Consider the following 10,279-nt stretch of genomic DNA (forward strand, 5'->3'; position numbering starts at 1 on the left):
CCCACATTGATGAACACCATCAATTTCTTTATATATGATGATATTAAAATGGAGGCCCCTGCTCAGAGGAAGCAAGAACATAAAAGCTGAGATAGAGTGTGTTGAGGGTCACTGCACTAACAGACCCAGATGACATGATGGAACGTGAATATTGAAGCTTACAATCTTCTGAAAAATCTCTTTTTCAAAACCCATACACCATTTTTTCTAATCGGGAAATCAGGGACAGGGAAACATTCGCATAATTACCCACCAACATGTTCTTAACAGAAGTGAAGATTGTTTTAAGAATATGAAAAGTGTTTCAAGACATCTGTTTTCAGGGATAGATCAGAGCAACAAAAGTGCTTTTCAGAGTTGGTTCATTTTAAAGTCTATCTCAAGAACAAGGGCAGCCTGCTTTCACAAGGTACCAAGACATGTTCTGACAAAAACATTTTCACGTTAGGTTATATGCTGTCAAGTTCAACTATTTTATACATATCTGATCCTTTTCTGTCAGCAAAAAGGTACAATTTTTTAAAAACTTGAAAATCTATAACATCTGGGTAGGATGAAGGTAGAATTTTGGTTGTATTTTATACTTCAGAACATGGATGAAACCAAAAGGTCTGCAATTGTCTCTACATTCACATCTTTCAAAGGTTCTTTCCTCCTTTTACATGAATTCATCTGAATCATTGCCATCCTGATTTGAAGACATATTTTCAACTTTCATTAGTGATGAATAGCTCCTAAGTTCATCCATTTCCCTTTTCTTCTTCATTTCTTCTTTTTCTCTCCTTTTCATTTCATGAATTTGGGATTTTTTTCTCATTCCTCTCTTCATGATCTCTGCATTCTTTCTCTGCTGCTAGGTCTGGGAACTGCTCCACTTTGGTCTTTTATTTATTTATTTATTTATTATTATACTTTAAGTTCTAGGGTACATGTGCATAGCGTGCAGGTTTGTTACATATGTATACTTGTGCCATGTTGGTGTGCTGCACCCATCAACTCGTCAGCACCCATCAATTCATCATTTATATCAGGTATAACTCCCAATGCAATCCATCCCCCCCTCCCCCCTCCCCATGATAGGCCCCGGTGTGTGATGTTCCCCTTCCCGAGTCCAAGTGATCTCATTGTTCAGTTCCCACCTATGAGTGAGAACATGCGGTGTTTGGTTTTCTGCTCTTGTGATAGTTTGCTAAGAATGATGGTTTCCAGCTGCATCCATGTCCCTATAAAGGACACAAACTCATCCTTTTTCATGGATGCATAGTATTCCATGATGTATATGTGCCACATTTTCTTAATCCAGTCTGTCACAGATGGACATTTGGGTTGATTCCAAGTCTTTGCTATTGCGAATAGTGCCGCAATAAACATACGTGTGCATGTGTCTTTATAGCAGCATGATTTATAATCCTTTGGGTATATACCCAGTAGTGGGATGGCTGGGTCGTATGGTACATCTAGTTCTAGATCCTTGAGGAATTGCCATACTGTTTTCCATAATGGTTGAACTAGTTTACAATCCCACCAAGAGTGTAAAAGTGTTCCTATTTCTCCACATCCTCTCCAGCACCTGAGCTTCTGCACAGCAAAAGAAACTACCATCAGAGTGAACAGCAACCTACAGAATGGGAGAAAATTTTTGCAATCTACTCATCTGACAAAGGGCTAATATCCAGAATCTACAAAGAACTCAAACAAATTTACAAGAAAAAAACAAACAACCCTATCAAAAAGTGGGCAAAGGATATGAACAGACATTTCTCAAAAGAAGACATTCATACAGCCAACAGACACATGAAAAAATGCTCATCATCACTTGCCATCAGAGAAATGCAAATCAAAACCACAATGAGATACCATCTCACACCAGTTAGAATGGCAATCATTAAAAAGTCAGGAAACACTTTGGTCTTTTCTAATCGGCTCAGGATCTCGTTTACTTTCTTCTCCACTGTCACAATTTTTACATCCTTCTGCCTGTGAAAGCCTATCTGCCCCACATCCATGTCAGCTGTTTTCTTCAGGTTAGACCACAGCATATATACCACATTAACGTTGTTCATCTTGCAGCCTTCACGAGGTGGGCACAGTCCATTAGTACTTCCTTTGGAATGTCTTCTATATTCTTTCCCTTACGTAATCGAAAGTATACATGAGCCGAAGAGAGTTTGTCCACATGAAACCAGATATCTTCAGGCCAGCCATGCTTGATCAGATCTTCATTTTCGTATTTATCTTTTCCCACGTAAATAGTGTAGGCAGATGAATTAACGCTGCTGCTGGTGAAGCAGAACACCATGATCACAGGAGCAGTGCGGTGACTCCACTGCAGAGCAGCAGCGCTCAACTCATGAAGCTCAGGATATCAGACTCACGGCAACCACCTGGCCCCTGGAACTCCTCTGTCTATGTGCCACATTTTCTTTATCCAGTCTGTCATGGATGGACATTTGGGTTGGTTCCAAGTCTTTGCTATTGTGAATAGTGCCACAATAAACATACGTGTGCATATGTCTTCATAGCAGCATGATTTATAGTCCTTTGGGTATACATCCCGTAATGGGATGGCACCGTCAAATGGTATTTCTAGTTCTAGATCCTTGAGGAACCGCCACACTGTTTTTCACAATGTTCAAACTAGTTTACAGTCCCACCAACAGTGTAAAAGTGTCCCTATTTCTCCACATCCTCTCCAGCACCTGTTGTTTCCTGACTGTTTAATGATTGTCAATCTAACTGGTGTGAGATGGTATCTCATTGTGGTTTTGATTTGCATTTCTCTGATGGTGAGGGATGATGAGCATTTTCTCATGTGTCTATTGGCTGTATAAACGTCTTCTTTGAGAAGTGTCTGCTCATTTCCCTTGCCCGCTTTTGGGTTTTTTTTTTTTTTTCTTGTAAATTTGTTTGAGTTATTCGTAGGTTCTGGATATTAGCCTTTTGTCAGATGAATAGATTGCAAAAATTTTCTCCCATTCTGTAGGTTGCCTGCTCACTCTGACAGTAGTGTCTGTTGCTGTGCAGGAGCTCTTTAGTTTAATTAGATTCCATTTGTCAATTTTGGCTTTTGTTTCCATTGCTTTTGGTGTTTTAGACATGAAGTCCTTGCCCATGCCTATGTCCTGAATGGTATTGTCTAGGTTTTCTTCTGGGGTTTTATGGTTTCAGGCCTAACATTTAAGTCTTTAATCCATCTTGAATTAATTTTTATATAAGGAGTAAGGAAGGGATCCAGTTTTATCTTTCTAATTATAGCTAGCCAGTTTTCCCAGCATCATTTATTAAATAGGGAATCCTTTCCCCATTTCTTGTTTCTCTCAGGTTTGTCAAAGATCAGATGGCTGTAGATGTGTGGTATTATTTCTGAGGACTCTGTTCTGTTCCATTGGTAAATACCTCTGTTTTGGTACCAGTACCATGCTGTTTTGGTTACTGTAGCCTTGTAGTATAGTTTGATGTCAGGTAGTGTGATGCCTCCAGCTTTGTTCTTTTGACTTAGGATTGTCTTGGCAATGCAGGCTCTTTTTTGGTTCCATATGAACTTTAAAGTAGTTTTTTCCAATTCTGCGAAAAAAGGCATTGGTAGCTTAATGGGGATGGCATTGAATCTATAAATTACCTTGGGCAGTATGGCCATTTTCACAATATTGATTCTTCCTATCCATGAGCGTGGTATGTTTTTCTATTTGCTTGTGTCCTCTTTTATTTCACTGAGCAGTGTTTTGTAGTTCTCCTTGAAGAGGTCCTTCACATCCTTGTAACTTGGATTCCTAGGTATTTTATTCTCTTTGAAGCAATTGTGAATTGGAGTTCATTAATGATTTGGCTCTCTGTTTGTCTCTTATTGGTGTATAAGAATGCTTGTGATTTTTGCACATTGATTTTGTATCCTGAGACTTTGCTGAAGTTGCTTATCAGCTTAAGGAGATTTTGGGCTGAGATGATGGGGTTTTCTCAATATACAATCATGTCACCTGCAAACACAGACAAAATGACAATTTGACTTCTTCTTTTCCTACTTGAATACCCTTTCTTTCTTTCTCTTGCCTGATTGCCCTGGACAGAACTTCCAACACTATGTTGAATAGGAGTTGTAAGAGGGGCATCTCTGTCTTGTGCCAGTTTTTAAAGGGAATGCTTCCAGTTTTTGCCCATTCAGTATGATATTGGCTGTGGGTTTGTCATAAATAGCTCTGACTATTTTGAGATATGTTCCATCAATACCGAATTTATTTAACATGAAAAGCTGTTGAATTTTGTCAAAGGCCTTTTCTGCATCTATTGAGATAATCATGTGGTTTTTGTCTTTGGTTCTGTTTATATGCTGGATTACATTTATTGATTTGCATATGTAGAACCAGCCTTGCATCCCAGGGATGAAGCCCACTTGTTCATGGTGGATAAGCTTTTTGATGTGCTGCTGGATTCAGTTTGCCAGTATTTTATTGAGGATTTTTGCAGCGATGTTCATCAGGGATATTGGTCTAAAATTCTCTTTTTTTTGTTGTGTCTCTGCCAGGTGTTGGTATCAGGATGATGCTGGCCTCATAAAAAGAGTTAGGGAGGATTCTCTCTTTTTCTATTGATTGGAATAGTTTCAGAAGGGATGGTACCAGCTCCTCCCTGTACCACTGGTAGAATTCGACTGTGAATCCATCTGGTCCTGGACTTTTTTTGCATGGTAGGCTATTAATTATTGCCTCAATTTCAGAGCCTGTTTTTGGTCTATTCAGAGATTCAAGTTCTTCCTGGTTTAGTCTTCAGACAGTGTATGTATCCAGGAATTTATCCATTTCTTCTAGGTTTTCTAGTTGATTTGTGTAGAGGTGTTTATAGTATTCTCTGATGGTAGTTTGTATTTCTGTGGGGTTGGTGGTGATACTCCCTTTATCATTTTTTATTGCATCTATTTGATTTTTCTCTCTTTTCTTCTTTATTAGTCTTGCTAGTGGTCTATCAATTTTTTTGATCTTTTCAAAAAAACCAGCTCCTGTATTCATTGTTTTTTTGAAGGGTTTTTGTGTCTCTATCTCCTTCAGTTCTGCTCTGATCTTAGTTATTTCTTCCCTTCTGCTAGCTTTTGAATGTGTTTGCTCTCGCTTCTCTAGTTCTTTTAATTTTAATGTTAGGGTGTCAATTTTAGATCTTTCCTGCTTCCGCTTGTGGGCATTTAGTGCTATAAATTTCCCTCTATACACTGCTATAAATGTGTCCCAGAGATTCTGGTATGTTGTATCTTTGTTCTCATTGGTTTCAAAGAACATCTTGATTTCTGCCTTCATTTTGTTATGTACCCAGTAATCATTCAGGAGCAGGTTGTTCAGTTTCCATGTAGTTGAGTGATTTTGAGTGAGTTTCTTAGTCCTGAGATCTAGTTTCATTGTACTGTGGTCTGAGAGACAGTTTGTTATAATTTCTGTTATTTTACATTTATTGAGGAGTGCTTTACTTCCAATTATGTGGTCAATTTTGGAATAAGTGTGATGTGGTGCTGAGAAGAATGTATGTTCTGATGATTTGTGGTGGAGAGGTCTGTAGATGTCTATTAGGTCTGCTTGGTACAGAGTTGAGTTCAATTCCTGGATATCCTTGTTAACTTTCTGTCTCATTGATCTGTCTAATGTTGACAGTGGGGTGTTGAAGCCTCCCATTATTATTGTGTGGGAGTCTAAGTCTCTTCCTAAGTCTCTAAGGACTTGCTTTATGAATCTGGGTGCTCCTGTATTGGGTACATATATATTTAGAATAGTTTGCTCTTCCTGATGAATTGATCCCTTTACTGTTATGTAATGGCCTTCTTTGTCTCTTTTGATCTTTGTTGGCATAAAGTCTGTTTTATCACAGACTAGGGTTGCAACCCCCACCTCTTTCTGTTTTCTGTTTGCTTGGTAGGTCTTTCTCCATCCCTTTATTTTGAGTCTATGTGTGTCTCTGCACATGAGATGAGTCTCCTGAATACAGCAAACTGATGGATCTTGACTCTTTATCCATTCTGCCAGTCTGTGTCTTTTAGTTGAACCATTTAGCCCATCTACATTTAAGGTTAATATTTTTATGTGTTTACTTGATCCTGTCATTATGATGTTAGCTGCTTATCTTGCTCGTTAGTTGATGTATTTTCTTTCTAGCATCGATGGTATTTACATTTTAGCATGCTTTTGCAATGGCTGGTACCTGTTGTTCCTTTCCATGTTTATTGCTTCCTTCAGGATCTCTTGTAAGGCAGGCCTGGTGGTGACAAAATCTCTCGGCATTTGCTTCTCTGTAAAGGATTTTGTTTCTCATTCACTTATGAAACTTAGTTTGGCTGTATATGAAATTCTGGGTTGAAAATTCTTTTCTTTAAGAATGTTGAATATCGGCCCCCACTCTCTTCTGGCTTATAGAGTTTCTGCTGAGAGATCTGCCGTTAGTCTGATGGACTTCCCTTTGTGGGTAACCTGACTTTCCTGACTGCCCTTAACAGTTTTTCCCTCGTTTCAACTTTGGTGAATCTGACAATTATGTGTCTTGGAGTTGCTCTTCTCGAGGAGTATCTTTGTGGCATTTTCTGTATTTCCTGAATTTGAATATTGGCCTGCCTTGCTAGGTTGGGGAAGTTCTCCTGGATAATATCCTTCAGAGTGTTTTCCAACTTGGTTCCATTCTCCCTGACACTTTCAGGTACACCAATCAGATGGAGATTTGGTCTTTTCACATAATTCCATATTTCTTGGAGGCTTTGTTCATTTCTTTTTACTCTTTTTTCTCTGAACTTCTGTTCTCACTTCATTTCATTCATTTGATCTTCAATCACTGATACCTTTTCTTCCAGTTGATTGAATTGGTTACTGAAGCTTGTGCATTTTTCACGTAGTTTTGTGTCATGGTTTTCATCTCTATCAGGTCATTTATGTACTTCTCTGCATTGGTTATTCTATTTATTCATTTGTCTATTGTGGTAAGTCAGGGACCCTGAATGGTGGGACCGGCTGAAGCCACAGCAGAAGAACATAAATTGTGAAGATTTCATGGACATTTATTAGTTCCCTAAATGAATACTTTTATAATTTCTGATGCCTGTCTTTACTGCAATCTCTGAACATAAATTGTGAAGATTTCATGGACACTTATCACTTCCCCAGTCAATAACCTTGTGATTTCCTGTGCCTGTATTTACTTTAATCTCTTAATGTCATCATCTTCTTGGTAAGCTGAGGAGGATATATGTCACCTCAGGACCCTGTGATGATTGCATCAACTGCACAAATTGTTCGTAGAGTATGTGTGTTTGAACAATATGAAATCTGGGCATCTTGAAAAAAGAACAGGATAACAGCAATGTTCATGGAACACCAGAGGTAAGACTTCTGGCCTTTGGTGAGCCAGATGGAACAGAGCCATATTTCTCCTCTTTCAAAAGCAAATAGGAGAAATATTGCTGAATTCTTTTTCTCAGCAAAGAACATCCCTGAGAAAGAGAATGTACCCTGAGGGTAGGTTTATAGATGGTACCCTTAAGGCATGCCATCTTTTATGATCGAAGTCAAAGGGATGAAATAAGCCCCAGTCTCTATAGTGCTCCCAGGCTTATTATGACAAGGAAATTCCTGCCTAATAAATTTTGGTCAGAAAGGTTGTCTGCTCTCAAACCCTGTTTCCTCATAGGATGTTATCAATGACAATGCATGCCTGAAACTTCATTAGCAACTTTAATTTTGCCCCTTCCTGTGGCCCTGTGATCTCACCCTGCCTCCACTTGTTTTGTGATATTTTATTACCTTGTGAAGTATGTGATCTCTGTGACCACACCCTATTCATCCATTCCCCCCCCCCCTTTTGAAAATTGCTAATAAAAACTTGGTGGTTTTATGGCTCGGAGAACATCATGGATCCTGCCGACATGTGATGTCTCCCTGAAACATCCAGTTTTAAATTTCCCTCTCTTGTACTCTTTCCCTTTATTTCTCAAACCAGCTGAGACACCTAGGATCATCAAATCTTTTTTTCAAGATTTTTAGTTTCTTTGCACTGGGTTCATAGTTCCTCCTTTAGCTCTGAGAAGTTTGATTGACTGAAGCCTTCTTCTCTCAACTCGTCAAAGTCATTCTCCATCCAGCTTTGTTCCATTGCTGGCAAGGAGCTGTGTTCCTTTGGAGGGGGAGAGGCCCTCTGATTTTTTTAGTTTTCAGCTTTTCTACATTGCTTTTCCCCCATCTTTGTGGTTTTATCTACCTTTGGTCTTTGATGATGGTGATGTACAGATGGGTTTTTGGTGTGGATGTCCTTTCTGTTTGTTAGTTTTCCTTCTAACAGTCAGGACCCTCAGCTGCAGGTCTGTTGGAGTTTGCTTGAGGTCCACTCCAGACCCTGTTTGCCTGGATATCAGCAGTGGATGCTGCAGAAGAGAGAATATTGCTGAACAGCAAGTGCTGCTGTCTGATTGGTCCTCTGGATGCTTCATCTCAGAGGTGTAACCCGCTGCGTGAGGTGTGAGGTGTGAGGTGTCAGTCTGCCCCTAGTGGGGGATGTCTCCCAGTTAGGCTACTCGGGGGTCAGGGACCCACTTGAGCAGGCAGTCTGTCTGTTCTCAGATCTCAAACTCCGTGCTGAGAGAATCACTACTCTCTTCAAAGCTGTCAGACAGGGACATTTACATCTGCAGAGGTTTCTGCTGCTTTTTGCTTAGCTATGCCCTGCCCCAGAGGTGGAGTCTACAGAGGCAGGCAGGCCTCCTTGAGCTGCGGTGGGCTCCACCCAGTTGGAGCTTCCCAGTCACTTTGTTTACCTACTTAAGCCTCAGCAATGGTGGGCGCCCCTCCCCCATCCTCACTGCCATCTTGTAATTAGATCTCAGACTGCTGTGTTAGCAATGAGGTAGGTTTTGAGCCAGGCACAGGATATAATCTCCTGGTGTGCCGTTTGCTAAGACTCTTGGTAAAGCACAGTGTTAGGGTGAGAGTTACCCGATTTTCGAGGTTTTGTGTGTCACGGTTTCCCTTGGCTAGGAAAAGAAATTCCCTTCCCCTTTGCACTTCCTGCGTTAGGTGATGTCTCCCCCTGCTTCAGCTTTTGCTGGTTGGGCTACACCCACTGTCCTGCACCAACTGTCCGACACACCCCAATGAGATGAGCCCGGTACCTCAGTTGGAAATGCAGAAATCACCCATCTTCTGTGTCACTCACGCTGGGAGCTGGAGGTTGGAGCTGTTCCTATTCGGCCATCTTGGCACCTTCCTCCACGTTTTCTTTATTCATTCATCTGCACGTGGACTCTTAAGTTGTTTCCATCTCTTATCTGTTTTGAATAATGCTGTAATGGATACAGGAATGCAGATATCTCTTCAACGTACTGATTTGAATTTCTTTGGGTATATACCCAGAACTTGGATTTATGAATCATATGGTAATTCTATTTTTAGTTTTTTGAAGAACCTCCATATTGCTTTTCATATTGACTGTACTAATTTGCATTCCCACCAACAATGTACAAGAGATCCCCTTTCTCGACATCATCAACTCTTATTTCTCGTCTGCTTGATAATAGATATTCTAACAGATGTGAGGTGATGGCTCATGGTTTTGATCTGCGTTACCCTGACGATTAGTGATGCTGAGCACTGTTTTTCAGTTGCCTTTTGGTAATTGCATGCCTGCCTTTGAGAAATATTTACTCAGGTCCTTTGCCTATTTTCAATAGGATTATTTGTTTTCTTGTTGTTGAGTTGTTTGAGTTTTTATATATGTTAGATACTAGGCTTTCATCACAGGTAGGATTTGCAAATATTTTTTCCAAATCTGTGGGCTGCCTCTTTACTCTTTGGTTGTTTCCTTTGGCTTACAGAAACATTTGGTTTAATGTGATCTCATTTGCCTATTTTGATTTTTCTACCTGTGCTTTTGAGGTCATCTCCAAAAAATTATTGCCTAAAGCATTGCGCAATGAAACTTAATGGAGGTTTTTCCCTTAAGTTTTCTTTTAGTAGTTTTAAAGTTTCAGAATTTTTAAGTTTATAATTCATTTTCAGTTGATTTCTCTCCATGATATGAGATGATGGTCTAATTTTACTTCTCTGCATGTGAATATTCAGTTCTCCCAGCACCGTTTGTTGAAGAAACTTTCCTTTCTCCACTGTGTGCCCTTGTTATCTTTATCAAAAATCAATTTTACTATAATCCATAGATTTATTTCTGGGCTCTCAATTCTTTTCTAGTCATCTATGTATCTGTGTTTATGCCACTACAGTGATGTTTTGGTTACTATAGCTTTGTAGTACATTTTCAGTTAGGTAGTTTGATG

At 39.7% G+C, this 10,279-nt stretch overlaps 1 pseudogene; it reads right to left on the minus strand.

Annotated features, from left to right (window-relative positions):
- Positions 1-650: 650 nt before the first annotated feature.
- LOC111544750 lies at positions 651-2,299 on the minus strand (annotated as a pseudogene).
- Between the last annotated feature and the right edge of the window lie 7,980 nt (positions 2,300-10,279).

Source organism: Piliocolobus tephrosceles, chromosome 2, assembly GCF_002776525.5.
Source record: "Piliocolobus tephrosceles isolate RC106 chromosome 2, ASM277652v3, whole genome shotgun sequence".
Lineage (NCBI taxonomy): Eukaryota > Metazoa > Chordata > Mammalia > Primates > Cercopithecidae > Piliocolobus > Piliocolobus tephrosceles.